Raw genomic sequence first — 18,378 nt, 5'->3', positions numbered from 1 at the left:
GAATAAATATACTAAGTGCTATAAAGTAAACAAAACAGAGTGATGTGCTACAGAATGAGTAGGAGATGGAGGAGAACTTAAAATTGTATGGCCAGAGAGGCCTTCCTGAGGGAGTTACGTGTGCAAAGGTATATCTGAGTGGAGGGAATGTACATAAGGAGATCTGGAGAAAGGTCATTGGAGCTAAGAGAATAGCAAGAGCAAAGACCATGGTCTGGAATTAGGTTGGCATGTTCAAGGTGCAGAAAAGAGATCTATTTGTTTGAAGTGGAGACAGTGAGAGGTAGAGTGATAGGCAGTGATGTCAACCAGGTAGTCAGGAGCTGAATCAGTGGGGCCTTATAGGCCACGATTCAGCATTTGGATTGATTCTAAGCACACCAAGAAGCCTTTGGAGGGCTTGAAGTGGGTAGTGACATGACCTGATGATGCATGCTTTCAAAGACCATTCTGAGTGTTAGGAAGTGGGTGGGAGGTGAGCAGGAGGGGAAGCAAGGAAGCTGATTAGGATAACTCCAAGTGAGAGGGGATGAGAGCAGTGGTGATGATGGAAGTGGGTTGACTGGGTACACCTTTCAGAGTTATGGCCAATGAGGCATGCTAATAGATTGGATGTGAGGAGTGAAGGAAAAAGAGGATTAAACATGACTCTTAAATTTTTGAATTGAGCAACCAAGTGGAGGGTGGTGTATTTAAGTAAAGAACACTTAGGGTAGAACAACTTTGGTTAGGGGAGGTGGATGGAGTTCTGTTTTGGGCAAATTAAGTTTGAGATGCCTGTTAGACATCCAAGTGAAGAGGTCAAGTTAGCTGTACATACTTTGGATGATCAGAGTGGTATCAGAATCAGAAATATGAATTTGAAGTTTGTAGCATGTAAGTATTTTCACAGCCATGATACTAGAAGAGATCACTTAGGGCAATAACATTTAAAGAAAAGAGGAGAGGGCTACTAAGTGGGTATAAACATGGTAAAGATCATCTCACAAAATGGGGAAAGTATGAACTGGACCAAGGTTCCAATTCTTTCCTGCCGTCTTGCCAGCCACATAGCCTTGGTTGGGACCTTTTACCTCTTTGGTCCTCAGTTCCCTGATTTTAGAAAATGTTGAAAAATCTATTACTTTTAGCCTCTGATTTGAACAGTGGTTGCTTTTCAAATCATGTTTCTTATCAAGTCATGAGACACTTCTACTTGGAGGCATAAAGTTCCTTGATTTCCATGTGTTCTCACTTGAAATCATCTCCAGCTTTGTGTATCAAGGAACAGAAATTTGGGGGATCCAAAGTTTGAAAAATTTTTCCAGATCTAGACGCAGTTTAGAGGCTCCTGGCTTCCTGGCAACTTGCCCACCTGTGCTGATAATGCTGGGCAAGTCGTGATGCTTGTTATGTATAATCATCTGAGTTGATGTTATGGAGAGCAGCCATATCTCTACAGCAGAGGAAGAGCTATCTGCAGTTGGAAGAGTTTAGAGCAATCTTTCAGGGCCCTGTGCCTGAGTGTGGCTGGAGTGTGGCCAGGAGACTAATAATTGAGCAGTTCTGCCAGCTTTTTCAAAGGGATCCAGTGGACCTCTGCCCTCATTGCATCATCCTAAACTGGGGAAATGGATATTATTGTTTACACTGAATATTTTTCACCTGAGTCAGTCTAGGAGGGTTGATATCAGATCATCTTAGACTTTGTGACAGAAGACTCTGCATTTACAGACTGACTAAGACAAGTTGCTCACCTTGTTTGAGCTTAGTTTCCTCTTTCTGTGAAATGCATGTAATACCTGCTTTATTGGGTAGTATAAGGATTAATGGAGGTCATCTTTGTGAAAATGTCTGAGTCAGTATTAGTGTTTTTTTTCCTCCTGTATACTCCTGAATTATTCTTAGCATGCTCTGCCCTGAACGCAATGGTGGTAAAGATGAGAACCATGACCGTCCTTGGTAAGGATGTCTCAGAGGATCAAAAGGAATTCTATCACAGGTGAGGAAAGGAAGATTCACCTGTAACACTGAGGTGCTACTTCCTGTATGCCACTAACTCTCCTGTGTTACAAGTATGATGTGTTAATTTTATCATTAAAGACTACCTCCCTGACCCGCCCTGCACAGACACTGAATGTATTGAACTTAAGCAAACTCCACTTATTGTACATTTCTTCTATGTTGAAAACAGGCTATGATGTAAGGAAGCATGAGATTAATGAGGGCAGAGGGGTGAAACTGCTTCCAGCTTGACTTCCATCCAATGCTTGAGGCATCTTGGAGATTGTCAGTGACCTACAGAACTTTCCTATATATACAATAAGAGGAGTTAATTCAAGACCGGTGCATGTGAGTTTACTCAAACTTTAAAATGCTTATGATTCATCTTCAGATTTTGTTAAAATGAAGATTCTGATTTAGTAGGTCTGGAGTGGGGTCTGAGATTCTTCATTTCTAACAAGTTCCCAGTGATGTTGATACTTCTGCTTCAAGGACCACATTTGAGTAGCATGGTTCTAGATTTATTCATGGTCTTAAATGCTATGACTTTATGATAGAGAATATAGAAAGCATACCCATCTATCCATCCATCCATCCATCCATCCATCCATCCATCCATCCATCCGCCCATCCATCCTTTCAATGAATATTTATCTAGTGCTCAACATGGGTCAGGCCCTGTGCCAGACAATGGGATTATAGAGGCAAATGTGGCCTAATCTCATTTAGAAAGTCATACTCTAGTTAGGGAGACAGACATGAAAACAAACATTTTTCAGAATCACTCTGACCCAGATTCCTGGAACAGCAATTTCTTTCTTGTCCTTAAAATCCTTATCTATTCTCTGGCTAAGTTCCTTTAATTCACACATACTGAGGGCATCTAAAATGATATCATATAAGGCAGAAATCTGTTGGCATATCCCTAAGGAAAAGAGAACTGGACTCAGGGCATCACAGAGTTCATTTTAAGTCTCTGCTCTTTTATAGCCATGAGACCTTAGTCAAGATTCTTTGGGCCTCAATTTCACTCTGTGTAAAATGAAGGAGAATCATACCTAGCTTGTTTAGCACATGGGATTTTTATGTAGCTTAAGCTGAAATAATAAATGTGAAAAGTGTTTGAAAACTTCAAAGTGATACACATGTGTAAAGAGATGTTTAGCTTCTTGTGTGTACATGCACTACAGTATTGTCTGTAATGGTGACAAATAGTAGAAATTATGTAAATGTCTCAAAAATGAGACTGCAGTAAGTTTTGGTCCATATGACTTGTACTAGTCAAGGGACTGTGAGCAACAATGACATGTTGCTAGTTCTAGGCTGTGGCATTTAAGAGCCAATGTCCCCCTTCCATCCCTCCCTCCGTCTTGTGCAGAGACCCTGAAGGCCACACATACCAGATTGTGTAAATACATGCATGATGGTAGCAACCCAGATCTCTAAGTAACCATTTGGAGGAGAACCACATTGGAGATATCTTATTTCAGTTGTTGAGTAATCCTGTCATATACTGGCTTGTTTAGCACATGGGATTTTCATGTAGCGTAAACTGAAATAAATGTGAAAAGTGTTTGAAAACTTTAAAGTGATACACGTGTAAAGAGATGTTTAGCTTCTCATGTGTATGTGCAGTACAGTATTGTCTAATGGTGACAAATAATGGAAATTATGTAAATGTCTCAAAAATGAGAGTACAGTAAGTCATCCAACCCATATCACAAGTTTTGTGAGGATAAAAAAGCAAAACCTTGTATCATGTTAAGCTGTTGAAACCTTAGAGTTGCTTATTATCACAGCATAGACTATTCTCTGTTGAAACCTTAGAGTTGCTTATTATCACAGCATAGACTATCCTATCCTAAATATATAATTAATTCCATCAGACTTTCTATGCACTTAGATACATAGGCAATTGCAAATATATGGTATTGCCATGCGTATTTTTGCCACAAATGCTTTTTTACTATATATAGTATTGTAATGTATTATTTTTGTTCAATAATGTACTGGAGATATGTGTTATTTGGTTCATGTAGATCTACCTAATTCTTTCAGCAGATACAAAATATTCCATGTTAGACATATAAGCCATTTCTACATTGGTAAATATTCTCTGCCTCTCTATCTTTCTCAAATAGACTGAAATAAGTATATTTGTACCTGCTCCTTGGCACATGTGTGGGTGATTTTTTGGAATAGATACTGAAAAGTGGAATTGCTGAGTTATAGGACATTTAGATTTCAAATGCTAGAAAATACTGCCAAATTGCCCTTCAAATTAACTGTATGAACTTATACTTCCTCCAGCAGTGTGTAAGAGAGTCCATTTTCCATACCTTTATATTACTTCTTGAGTAGGAATATCTGAAAATTATTGCTTATCTATTGCCATGTAACAAACCATCCTCAAACAACCATTATATTATCTCTCTTGAGTTCATAGCGTTATTAGACTCAGCTGGGAAGTTCTGCTCCTTGTGGTATTGGCAGGGGTTGCAGCTATCTGGGGGACTCAATTGGGCTGGAATCACTGAGCTGGCTTGTTCACATGGCTGCCGATGGTGCTGCTGTCTCCTCCATGTGGCTTGACAGAAGAGCAGCTGGGTTCCTGGAGAGGAAGCAGGAGCTGCCAGTACTCTTACGGCCTGACCTCTGAAGTAATCCCAGATATCATTTTCCCCATATGGTATTGGGTCAAAGCACTCCCAGGGCCATCCCAGGTTGGAGGGGAGGGCAAAAAGACTCAGAAATGGTTGGTGTTCATCTTTGGAGACTATTTACACAGTGATTGTATATTAAAAAAAACAGCAATTATATCTTTGAATTTGAGTAAAGTTAAAGAAATGGTATCTGTGAAACTTCGAATAAACAAGTGGAGCTTAAAATATTTGATTCTTGCATATTAGGTTAATGTGCTCTATGCTAATCAGGTTGGAGAAATATTAAGCTCTGCTAGGAATTCTATTGGACTGAAGGTAAGTCATCCTGCCAGTAACTACCTAAGTCAAGGTGTGAACAAGCTGGAATTTCTTCCCATTCTAATTTTTTTCAAGTATACCCGTAGAAAACAAAATGAAGAATCGGGCTCAGAATCATTTCCAGCTACCTATCACATCTTTGGAAGCTTCAAGGTTAGATATAATGGAAAGCATGCAAAAAAAAAAAAAAAAAAAAAAAGAGGCTGAGAAGCGTACAAGGTCTGCAGCATTCAAACTGATGTTTCACTAATTAATATCCTGCTCCACAGATGATGCAGGAGGTGAGGCAAATGAAGGGGCTATGGTAGGAGAGGAGGGCAGATAGTTGGAGTCAAGTCCACAGATACCACAGGTATATCAGATGGACCAGGACAGCTTTCCTAATCTGTGGTTTTGATTTGCCTACACCATTGCCACGTGGCCCATGTAATGACGGGAAGATATGTGGGCTAAAGGGGAAAGAGGGAGATATTTGTCATGTCTACCTGCTCATGGCTCCTAGACAGGATCCTTTCTTTCCGCCTATTCTAGACAAGATGGCTATGAAAATGTTTATGGTTTTGGTTGAATTATTTTAAATTTGCTGGGGAAAGGCCATTAAACACTAAATTTAGGGCTTCCCAAAATGGATACTGAGAAATAAAAAAGCTTTATTAAGGAATAACATCTTTGAAAAAAAAAAAAAAAGGAACGAATGGGATTGTGTATGGAGGAGAGTCTAGAGTGTGTTGCCAAACTGGCAAAGCATCTGCCAGCCAAATGGGAGAATTTGGAGGGAAAATTGCCCACTATAGGCATCCTGCATTGGGTGGAAATGCCTAGTTCTTTTATGAGGTGCCTTGCTTAGTCATTGGTTGGTGGCTGCCCTTAAAATAGTGTGCCTTTGAAAGTGGAGGCAGACCATGAGGTTGCTCACAGCTGGAGGCTGTTAGACAACTACATTCTTTCCAGCTGGGCAGCGAGTGCTTTCTTGAAAGATCTGACTAGTGCTTCTCCATGTCTGCCACATGTAACTTATCTTTCTCCAGTTCATTTTTTTCCCTCAAAGCTACACTGAGAAAGCAAGCTTTGCAAGATGTTCTCTGTTATTGATTTCATCTACAGACTCTCCTTGGTTGCAAGTGTTTGAGAGCAAGTTGAACTTGCTTAGGAGAAAAGGCAAATTTATTGCTCATGTCATTAAACCATGGGAAGGCCAGAAATGATTTGAAACCAGAAACTCAGATGCCCCCAAGATGGCTGCTGCCTCTTGTCTCTGCTTCTCTTCGTGTGATGGGCTTCTTTGAGAGTGCCAGAAGTAATAACTGCACTACACTTACTTCTCTCTGCTTCTGCCAACAGAGGAGAAAAATTGCCTTACCTTTCTGCTTGGTTCTAGTGTTTAAAATCTCAAGAAACGATTCTGTGAGTCTGCCAGGGTTGTATGCCAATTTCTAGATCAATCATTACTGCCAAGGAGGCAAGGTAGAAAACTGGCAACTCCTATTTAAACTACATGATCCAAAGCAGCAATTCCCAGAAGCAGGGGAAGGGTGAAAAGGCAATGCAAATAAATGCTTACCCTAATCTTTCTGTTTCTTCCCCTAGTCCTAGCTTCATTTTCTAACTATTTCCAATGTCAGATGTTAGTTTAAAAGTGAATACGCTCAATTTTAATCAGGCTTTTTGCACAGCGTTCAGGCTGTGCGAGGCTTTATAACTCAAAAGAAGTGTTTCTCAGCCTTTTAAAGTTGATGTTCCTTTTGAAAGAAAATGAAGAATATCAAAACCTCATTCTTCCTAAACCCCAGAAATTTGGACATTTGTAACTCACCTGCTGCTTTGAGAACCACCACTAAGAAGATTTTTTTCAGTTTTATTTTTCTATAAGCTTTGTATCAGTTAGCTATTATAGCAAAACCACTCAAAGATAGTGGCTGCAAGCAATAAGCATGAATTTTTGCTCACATGTCTATGAGTTGGCTGGGTGTTTCTTCTGGTCTCAGCTGGACTCGCTTATGCAGCTATGCTCAGCTGTGGGTTGGGTGGCCACTTAGGTGATCATGGCTGGGTTTGATCACATATTTGGGTATTAGCTAGTTGTGGGCCAATCTAGGGCGGCTTCATTTAAAACAACTGAGCTCTGCTCTATGTGGTCTCTTGTCCTTCAGTAGGTAAGACCAGGTTTGTTCATATGGCAGTGACAGTTTCTAAGAGAATGAAAAGTGTGCAAATCCCTTGAGACCTAGACTTGAAACCAGAAGAACATCAAAACCAATTAAAATCCAAGGGGTGAGAAAATAAACATCACCTCTTGGTGGGAGAAGCTGCAAAGTTACATTGCAAAACATGTGGATACATGAAGAATCGTGGCCATTTTTGAAAATGAATGATCACAGGTTTTTTTTTTTTTAAGAGATGACCTTAAACTTTAAAATATGGTCTTTTATTAAAATATTAAGTTTTTCACACTACACCTCTTTCCTTCCCATATTTATAGTTGTGGCACCTTCTGCCATCCTCCCTTCACACACCATGTACCTGTATGTTCCAGTTAATAAACCACTGCTTTGGAAAAGGACTTAGAATTTGGAGAGAATTCAAGGAGGGATTTTCCATCTGACCAAAATGGAGACACAGAGGCTGGGTTTACAGTGTGTATGAGGAGGATGGTTTAGATAAATAAATGAAAGGAAAAAAAACCCAGGAGATGAAGTTACCTCTGTAAAATGAGGGGGTAAGGTTGGATGACTCTTAAAGTACTATCAGGATGGCACATATTGAACTTGAAATTTATAGTCTTTATGATTTACCCTGCCACTTTTCTTTTTCACAGAAATTCCCCCAGAATAATTGAATGGGCAGGCAGCCAGAGGAATGGGGCATAAAAGGTGTTTTAAAGTATAAAACAGAGTAATTTGGGATAGTAGCATGGAGTCAGAGCAAGAAAGAATAGTAACATTTGCTGAATTCCTCTTATATGCTAAGTTTTGAACTCTGAATCTTACGTTGTATTTTATTTTTCCCACAACCTATGTACCAGGCAGTATCCTTCCCATTTTACACAAGAAGAAATGGAGACTCAGTAATATTAAGAAATGCTCCCAAGTCTCACAGTTAGTGGAAGCTTTGCTTTTGTTTATCCTTGAAAATCAGTGATTGGAGGGTGGGAAACCGAATAGGGACAGCAGCAGACCCTGCAGGCAGCTGATGGAGGAGGAGATGCAAGCTCTGTGATGACTGTGAGCCTCTTACAGACCTGCCCTATATCTCCTTTATCTTTGTATCCCAACTACTCAGCACAGCGCCCAACACATGACAAATATTCATGTTGGAGATATGATCATGCATTATTCTGCAAACACACTAGGGCTCTGTCGATGTGTAATTATTAGAACATGACTGAAGTGATGTAGAGTGTCTCAGTCTATTAGTGCTGCTATAACAGAATACCATAGACTAGGGAATTTATAAAGATGAGAAATTTATTTCTCACCATTCTGGAGCCTGGGAAGTTCAAGATCAATCTCTGGCATCTGATGTGGGCCTTCTTGCTGCATATGGGGAAGGCAGAAGGGCAAGTGAAAGCAAATTCACTCCCACAATCCTTTAATAGTGGCATTAATTAATTTATGAAGGTGGAACCCTTATGACCTAAATACTTTCCCAAAGGCCCCACCTCCCAACACTGCATTGGGGATTAAATTTCCAACACATGAATGTTGGGAGGCACATTCAGACCATATCAGGGAGCAAACAGATGAAAAGAAGGCATGGCTGAGGACCACAGGAAAATGCCAGTGAATGCCAATGAATGCCAAAGCCGGAAGTTCCATGCCTATCACTGTGGGGGTTGGGCATGGAGTGAGGAGGAAAGCTGCTGGAGTCCAGCTTTCTCAGCCCAGTGGGATTGGACACTGACATCCTCCAGAAATTGCTAAAATCAGAATTGATGCTTCTCTCAAGTACTGAGAGAAGGAAACACCTGGCATCTCTCAGCTTTGCCACAAACCTAGGGGAAAAGTCAGCATTAGCTGAAAAGAAAATATTCTAAGAATGGAATAAAATATAGGGAATAGACAATCTTTAGGATGCTTCTATATGCCATGAGGGTATTCTGCCTTATTATAAAATGACAGACACTGACTATAAATTCGCTACAGCAATGGGTAATAAAACAAGTATTCACAAATACAGGACTTTGAGTTTAATGCATACGTTGCTATTATTGCTGTTTTAATCAAACAACCAGTAGTAATACAACGGGAGGCTTTCTTCTTAAAATGATGGATAGGATAAAGATACCCAAGAAAAATAGTCTCTAAGACCTAAAGGTTTTGGTGATAGATGATTTAAAATGATTTACCAGTGTGGTTCTAGTTATTATTGTTGTATAACAAACTAGCCCCAAAACTCATTGGCACAATGTAACTACCTCATTTTTTAAAATTAATTACATCAACTTTTATTCTTAATTCTTCACACATTATAAACATAGAATATGACAGTTTTTACTTATGAGAGTATATATTTTTACTTATTAGCTCTGCAGTGTGCAGAGTAAAACTTGTTCTTTCCTCTAATCAGAATTTTTATGTGTTGTTACATTTTTTTATTTTTGAAATCTTTTTTTTTTATTATACTTTAAGTTTTAGGGTACATGTGCACAATGTGCCTGTGGGGTGGGGGGAGGGGGGAGGGGTAGCATTTGGTGATATACCTAATGTTAAATGACGAGTTACTGGGTTCAGCACACCAACATGGCACATGTATACATATATAACTACCTCATTATATTCACAGATTATATGGGTCAGGAATCCAGACAAGAAATAGCAGAGATGGCTCCTTGATTTCTGGGGCCTCACATTCAAATTCTGGGGGTTTCTCAATGGCTTGGGGACTAGAATCATCTGGAGGCTTTTTCCTCTCATATGTTTAACAGTTGATCCTGGCTGTTGGCTGAGACCTCAGCTGAGCTCTGAGCTTAAACACCTACATATGGCCTCTCCATGGGGCCTAGTTTGGGCTAGGTTCTAAGAGCAAGTGTACCAACAGAACATGGTGAATATGAAGGGAATTTGCTAATCTAGGCTCAAAATTCACATAGCATCACTTCTGCTCTATTGATTGAGGAAGCCACAGAATTCTGCCAAGCTTTAAGTGGAAGGGACGTAGACCCCACCACTCATTGGAGAAATATGTGGGTTACACATGGGATGAAGGATGGTGTGGCCGTCTTTGGAAAACACAGCCTATCACAAAGGCCCATTCCTTTTTTAATGATTCAATGTCTGGTGTCGTCATAACCAGCATCCTTCCTGGCACTAGACTGTTACCACATTGGCATCATCCTGGACATGAGAAGAAACCTCTGACAACTCATTCTAAAAGAGAATGCTGGGCTGGAGATTGAGTAGCCAGAATTCCAGATCCAGCTCTGCCACAACTAGCTGAAGCTAAGCTCCTCAATTATAAGGTTTTAGGGGTTTAAGATATTAAGATCACTGCTCTTACTATGGAAAGAAACTTGCTCCTTGGGCATTAAGCTAGATTCCCAAACCCCACCCAAGGAGGTCTTTATACCAATCATGTCATGCTGTACTTCTGAAAGCCTCTGGCCCTGGTGAGAGCAGATCTATGTGCCTCTTGACCCACCTCCCCACCCCCTACCAGTGCATCAATTTGTACTAGGGAATCTGGAATTGCCAATGAGAGGCTAACTAGGTGTGGCTGACTGTTGCAGAAGGAGATGTGTGGAGCCGTTTCCTACCATATGCCACTGATGCTAGAAGGCTGCTTTGCAGAAAGACAGGAGTAAGGACTTTGTGAAGACAGAGTTAGTGGTTGTGTGTGTGTGTGTATGTGTGTGTGTGTGTGTGTGTGAGAAAGCACAGCAATCACATGGATGAGAGAAAATGCAAGAGCACAAAAGTGAGGAAGCTGAAGTGAGTGACATTGCTCATGATTTTGTGGTCTCTGGTTTCAGCCTCTTATAATACCTGCTGTGCTTCATCCACTTTAGCTCTAAGACATACCTGCAGTTTCCAGAAAATTTCCCATTTACTTGAGAAGTACAAATGGGATTCTATCCTTTTCAACAAATCATCCCTGACCAAGATGCATATTCCAACCTCACATACAGTGAACTTGACATTATAACCCAGATAAAACTCATCCAACTCAGAAAAATTCTCCTCCCAATCCTTACCAGTCACAGCCTGGTGCCCACATTGTAAAATCCTTGATGAGTCTCAGCCTGCAATTTATTATTCCTTGAGGATATAGAAAACAGAAGAAGACAAGTTGTAAATATTTGGTCCTTTAAGAAACCTTACAGTTTAAAGACCAAGCCCCTTGTATTGCGAGAAAGGAACCGAGTCTCTTGTAGAGAGGGGAAGTGACTTGCCCAAGGTTGTCTACTAGTTAACAGTGGAGCTCAGATGAAAATCAGGTCTGATTGTCATTTCAGCCCCTGCCTGACTTCAAATCAGCCACAGCTACCAGGGAGAAAGCAGCAGATTGAGCAATCAAATATGTGTTTTACATTTACATTGCTTTTCTCTGCACTCTGTTTGTTCTCATGGGAGTCAGAATCTATAGCGAGATGTTAACTGCCAGCAGCGATGAACAGATTTGGTTATTGCCCTGAGGCAACGAGCAGTGAGAGTGGGGGAGAATAGAATAATTTCATTTTAGGGGTCAAATTAAATTTGTGCAAGCCCAGCATGCTTCTGAAAACTCTAGCAACATAGCCTAGGTTATAACATGCACAAACATTGAAATCACTTGTGGACCTTCCCAGTGAGGGAAAGGAATTAATATAATGTCATTTTGAGGCCACTTCTATTTCCATGATTCTGATTATATTGCACCAAAAAGACAAAAATGTTTCTTTTCAACCTTTTATTCTGGAATATTTTAAACACATATAAAAATGGACAAAATAGTGTAATGGATCTCCAGGTGATGATTTTTAAAAAAGCTTTATTGATGTATAATCAATATACAATAACTTGCACATATTTAAAGTGTAAAATTAGAAAAGTTTTGACACACACACAATTGTGAAACCATCAACAGTCAAGATAATGAACATATTTGTTACCCTCCCCCTCACGTTTTCTCATACCCCTTTGTAATCTCTTTCTCTGGCAACTCCCCATGGTCTCTCCTCTTCTATATCCCCCTTCTCCCTGTCTGCAGGAAACTGCCATCTGCTTTCTGTCACTGTAAATTAGCTTACATTTTAAAGAGGTTTATATAAATGGAATCATACAGTGTGTACTCTTTTTAACGTCTGATTTATTTCACCAAGCGTAATTATTTTGAGATTCATCCATGTTGTTTCATGTGTCTGGCTCATTTCTTTTTTATTGATGAGTAGTATTCCATTGTATGAATATGGCAAAGTGTGTTTGTACATTTATCTACTGGTGAACATTTGCATTGTTTCCAGCTTTTGGCTATTAAAAATAAAGTTGCTATGAATATTTCAGCACAAGTCTTTGTGGGGATGTATGCTTTCTTTTCTCTTGTGTAAATACTGGAGTGGAATAACTGAATCATATATTAAGTGTACATTTAACTTTTTAAGAAACTGCCGAACTGTCTTCCAAAGTGATGATACTGGCCAGGCGCAGTGGTTCATGCCTGTAATCCCAGCATTTTGGGAGGCCGACTTGGGTGGATCACCTGAAGTCAGCAGTTTGAGACCAGCCTGGCCAACATGGTGAAACCCCGTCTCTACTGAAAATACAAAAATCAGCCCGGCGTGGTGGCAGGCGCCTGTAATCCCAGCTACTTGGGAGGCTGAGACAGGAGAATCACTTGAACCCAGGAGGTGGAGGTTGCAGTGAGCCGAGATTGTGCCACCGCACTCCAGCCTGGACAACATAGTGACTCCATCTCAAAAAACAAAACAAAACAAAATCTGAAAGTGATGATACCATTTTACAGTCCCATCAGCAATGAATGAGTTCCTCGATATCCTCACCAACATTTGGTATCATCAGCTTTTAAAATTTTAGCCATTCTAATACATACATGCTGTTATTTCATTGTGATACTTATTTTCGGTTTTATAATGATGAATTATGCTGGACATCTTTCTGTGTGCTTATTTGACATCCACGTATCTTCTTTGATGAATTGTCTGTTCAAATCTTTTGCCCATTAATTTTTTTTTTTTACTATTTACTTTTAATTGTTATATATTTGGGTTCAAGTTCTTTATCAGATACATACTTTGCAAATATGTCTACCAGTCTGTGGCTTGTATTTTATTCTCTTAATTGTGTCCTTTGAAGAGGAAGCATTTTAATTTTAATAAAGTTTAATTTATCACCTTTTTTCTTTTACGAATCATACTTTTAGTATCATATCTAAGATATCTTTGCCTAATTCAAAACCATGAAGATTTTCTGCTATGTCTTATTTTATAATTTGTATCATGTTATATTTTCCATTTAGGTTCAGGATTCATTTTAATTCTTATGTATAGTAAAAAGTATGGATTAAAATTTATTTTCCTAGCATATCCAATAATTCCAGTACCATTTGTTGGCAAGACTATTCTTTCTCCTGTGAATTGTCTTTACACTTTAAAAAATGACCCTGGAAGTTTCAAGGAGGAGATTACATTTGATCTTTACTTTAAAGAATAACTTGGATTATAACATTTGAGTGAAAGGAAAGTCAGCGGCCAAAAGATTAGATAGTGCAGGACTCACAGGACAACACTGTTCAGACTCATCTCCTGTCACATCCCCTGACTCCAAATGCCCTGATGTAAGATCCAGCTAAGCCAAATGGTATCTTGTGTTCTGTAGGAAACATGCTCTCTCTAAGCCAGAAGACTTAATAGGTCCTATTCCTTCTACCTGGAATCTCTTCGTTACTTCTCTCAACTATACTTTCCTCAGCTAGTCTGAACAGTCTCTTGGGACTTAGCTTTTGAGAAGCATTCATCAAACCCAACTCTATGTACCCATAAGACACGTTGCTAACCAGGTATGGTTACATAACTTTCAGGAGCTAGTGTGAAATAAAATAGCAGACCCTTGTTCAAAAAGTAGGAAAAAAGTCTATTAAAGATACTACAATACAAAGCTTTATCTTTTCTTCCATGATCTCTCTCTTGACTTGTGTATTTATTTGCTATTTGCTATTTATTTTCTATTTAATGTCATCCCAAGTAAAGAAAAAATAAAATTTTGAATCGTTAGCATAAATTTTACCATTCACCTCTATATTGTGAAATGACAGTTTAATTAAGAGCATTGATCTCATATGTAGAATCAGTGAAATTATAGAATTCTTGTTTCATAGCTTGTACATGCCATATTTTGTTCTTCCCAGTGAAAAATATACACAAAACTAACTTAACATTTCTAAATTTGATTTCTTGATAAATATTTCACCAATACTTTTTTTGAGCTTTTTTTTTTGTTATACTTTAAGTTCTGGGATACATGTGCAGAACGTGCAGGTTTGTTACGTAAGTATACACGTGCTATGGTAGTTTGCTGCACCCATCAGCCCGTCATTTACATTAGATATTTCTCCTAATGCTATCTCTCTCCTAGCCACTGCCCCCAACAGGCTCTGGTGTGTGATGTTCCCCTCCCTGTGTCCATGTGTTCTTATTGTTCAAATCCCACTTATGAGTGAGAACATGTGGTGTTTGGTTTTCTGTTCCTGTGTTAGTTTGATGAGAATGATGGTTTCTAGCTTCATCCATGTCCCTGCAAAGGACATGAACTCACCCATTTTTTATGGCTGTATAGTATTCCATGGTGTATATGTGCCACATTTTCTTTATCCAGTCTATCACTGATGGGCATTTGGGTTGGTTCCAAGCCTTTGCTATTTCCACCAGTACTTTCTACCTTCAGCTTACTGATGAATAAGGAAGGAATGAAACAAAAAGGAACTATGAGTTGCCCTCTATTTTCCTTTCTTTCTGTGTCATCATTTTTAGCATAAGTGGTTGGCTAATATGGGGAAGTGATACAAACTTTTAAAAAAGAATATAATAGTGTTTCTTGGTCATACATGTTTGCTAGAATATCATTGCATTCCTTCTGTGTTTGAAACAAGTTCTGGTTTGAGCCTTAAGTGTGGCCTCTTGGGCTGTCAGCTGTCCCTCTCCCCTCTAAAGCACATGTAGAAGTAACTCTCTTTTCTTGTACTCACTTTGAGTCTCATTGAGCTCTCACGCACTGTGGTCCAATGGAATTATTTGGTCACTTTGAGCCTCACTGAGCTCTCATGCACTGTGGGTCTAGTGGAACTATTTGGTCACTTTGAGACTCATTGAGCTCTCGTGCACTGTGGGTCCACTGGAATTATTTGGTTACAGGGCATTGCAAATGCTAACTGCAAATTGTTTGGCAAGAAACAGTGAACATGCATGTCACATGTATCTCCTCTGATCAAACACATGCTCTTTTATAAAACGCAAGTTTGAAGATAAAATTACTAAGATTTTCAAGACAATGACTGCAGAGCATATAACCAGGGTCCTTCTGAGTGTGGGGCCCTTTTTGACTGCACAGGTGGCATACCTCTGACACCAGCCCTGGTGCTAACTCAGATCACTTATCACTGTATCATAAATGTCAGATGTCACCGTTGAGTTGTTTGGAAGTTGCATTAAAGTTGCATTAGTCAAGATTCTCCAGTTAAACAACAAATAGGACACACACACACACACACACACACACACACACACACACACACACACAGAGAGAGAGAGACAGACAGACAGACAGAGAGCAGGGGTTGGGGGGGGTGGTAGATTTTTTCCCCCAAGGAATGGGCTTATGTGATTATGGGTGCCGGGGCTTGCAAGTCCAAAATCTACAGGGCAGGCCAACAGGCTGGAGACCCAGGGAAGATTTGATTTTTCAGTCTTGAAGCTGAAGGCAATCTAGAGGTAGAATTCTTTCTTCCTTGGGAAACCTCAGTCTTTTTTTGTAAAGCCTTCAACTGGTTGGATGAACCCACTCATATTATGGAGGATAATCTGCTTTATTCAAATTCTACCAATTTAAATGTTAATCACACTTTAAAAATACCTTCACAGCAACATTTAGACTGGTGCTTGACCCAAAACTGGGTATCATAACCTAGCCAAATTGACACATAAAATTAAGTGTCATAGAAGTAGGCTCTGAGAGAGATATCAGTGTGTAGGAAGTTTATTAAGGAGTTCTCCAGGGCCAATATTTGTGGAAGGGAAAGGAAGAGAAGGGAGCAGTATTGGGCAGAGGGGAAAGCTGAGCTGAGATACAGTCCCAATGTCAGCCAGACCTATGAGGAATTCTGCAGAGAAATGACAGTTCACATTTGTTCCAGTTGAGGGCAAAGGACTGGGCCTTTTTATGCCCATGTCAATCAGTTATTGGATATGAATTCCTCATATCCAGAAAGGGGGTGTGGCCTTGGGCAAGGTGACTCTCTTCAGCCCAGGCATTCCCTCTAAGAGGCTAATAGCACTTCCAGCATGTGGGGGAATGAGACCTTTCACACCAGAGGGGGACCAGAGTGCCACATCACAGCATCTGCCACTCTTAGCCTCCCTTTCCAGTTATACTTCCCAGCCCTACATGAGGGTCAGGATCTTATTATGTTTCCTCTGCACTTCTTACACACAGCCCCTTGTCTGGCACATAGTAGGCACTCAACAAACCTTTGTTGAATTAATCAACAAAGATACTGAGCAAAAACTAATTTTCTCTCACAAAAAGCAGATCCTGATAAAGAACAGAAAGGCCATGAATCCTTATGGAGCTTTTCCCAATTCATGCAGCTCTTCCACATTTGTCCCATTTAAACTTCACAACAATCTCCTGAAGTAGGGAATGACTGTTCTCATCTTTCTAGATGAAGAAACTGATGCTCAGAGAAATAAACTGGTTCTCCTGGAGTCACAGAGTTAATGAATGGGTTTTTCAGGATTTCCTTTGCTACAGCTTAGAGTGATTCCATTATGTTGACTAAATATGTCCTGTCCTTCTTACCTAAAACATGGCCCTCATGGTTATGCTCTAAGGTTAAAGTGAACTACAAATACTCTACCTTTGTTTCTCTGCCCAAAGGATGCTGCTGACTTGTTCTTCCAGAACCAGTGTGAATTAAGGGAGATCCACCTACATTTTGGGGGCTCACATTGTGGCTGCTGGTGTCAATGGTGGGTTGAGTGGCTCTAAAACATGTTGAAGCTACTTTAGTGACATCCCCAGGGATAGAGCTACTCCCTTGTCCTTGTTATATAACAAAGTTCCAACTACCCAAGCCAACTGGCCACCAATAACACAGGGTCAACCTTGAGGCTGTTAAGAGGAGGGAGATTTATGGGAGCGCCTCTTAAATGTTGCTTCTTTTACTTCCATGGTGTTGACCTTTAAAAAAATCCCACAGACTATCAGATGAAAGTAAAAATAGCCTTTCTTGGCATTGAATAATCTGACTTTCCTTGACGAAGAGGTCATAGATTTCCCTCTTCAGATGGTTTCTTCTTTTTGATTAACTAGCCAAATCTATTGAGGAAAGACGATTCAACTCTTTGGAGGAAGAAAAATGGAAATGCTTAGGTAAAGGACATCTTTTTTTAAAGCTGCGTTGTTAGGTGACTTCCATTTGATCTTATAGAACCCATAAAGTATAGATCTGTGGGTTGGAATGATAGCCATAGAACTAAACTCTATTTTTTGAAAGCAAATAAGATGTACCTAATATGTCTTCTGCTTCTTGGATGTCCTAATAACAAAGAAATTAAAACCAAAAGTCAAGATCCCATGATTCTGTGCTCTGAAAGTTATCTGTGATATAACGGGAAACAGACTCAGATACAAATGGATTTTAGTCCACCTCTGTATTTACTAGTTCTATGACTCTAAACTTTAATTACTCAACTGTAAAAGAGGAATAAAAATAAATGCCTTGCTTGGCTATTGCTTAGGTCACAAAAAATGGAAGAGAAAGTTCTCTCTAAACAGTACAGCGATTTTTACTAAAGTACTTTATTAGTCATAGGATTAGGAAGGATGAAAGATTTTTGAAAGCCTGTGCTAATTGGAAGTGTTGGGTACCAGGTCTCATAATTAATTGTCATGCCATATTTAATCTAATCATGAGTAACATGATAGCCTATGGGATTATTATACCAACAATTTGGATTCTAGAAAGCCCTGTGATATTTGAGTAACAAATTTGTGCTTTTTCAAATGGTAAATCATTACCTATTGGTGGACCCAAAACTACTTGACCCATTCTAATGTGTACAGTTCATGAGTTTTGACAAATGTGGAGACCCATGTAACTAAGATAGAGAATATTTCCATCACCGTAAAAAGTTCCCTTGAGCCCCTTTATAGGCAGTCCTCTCCTCCAGATCCCAGGCACTGTGGATATCTATTTTGGTCATTAA

General features: G+C 39.6%; 1 protein-coding gene across 2 annotated transcripts in view; it reads left to right on the top strand.

The window, feature by feature from the left end:
- CPNE4 (copine 4) overlaps positions 1-18,378 on the top strand; it is a 746,304-nt gene that overhangs the window by 119,379 nt on the left and 608,547 nt on the right. Inside the window, exon 3 of one of the 2 annotated variants that reach the window (XM_055110464.1) lies at positions 2,174-2,331. The exons of the other annotated variant lie outside the window; for it this stretch is intronic. The gene's annotated coding sequence lies outside the window, so the exon portion shown is untranslated. The remainder of the gene's footprint in view (positions 1-2,173; positions 2,332-18,378) is intronic. 2 annotated transcript variants of the gene reach the window in all.

Source organism: Pan paniscus, chromosome 2, assembly GCF_029289425.2.
Source record: "Pan paniscus chromosome 2, NHGRI_mPanPan1-v2.0_pri, whole genome shotgun sequence".
Taxonomy (NCBI): domain Eukaryota; kingdom Metazoa; phylum Chordata; class Mammalia; order Primates; family Hominidae; genus Pan; species Pan paniscus.
The sequence above is the reverse complement of the archived record's forward strand: the minus strand, read 5'-3'. Positions and strand labels throughout refer to the sequence as shown.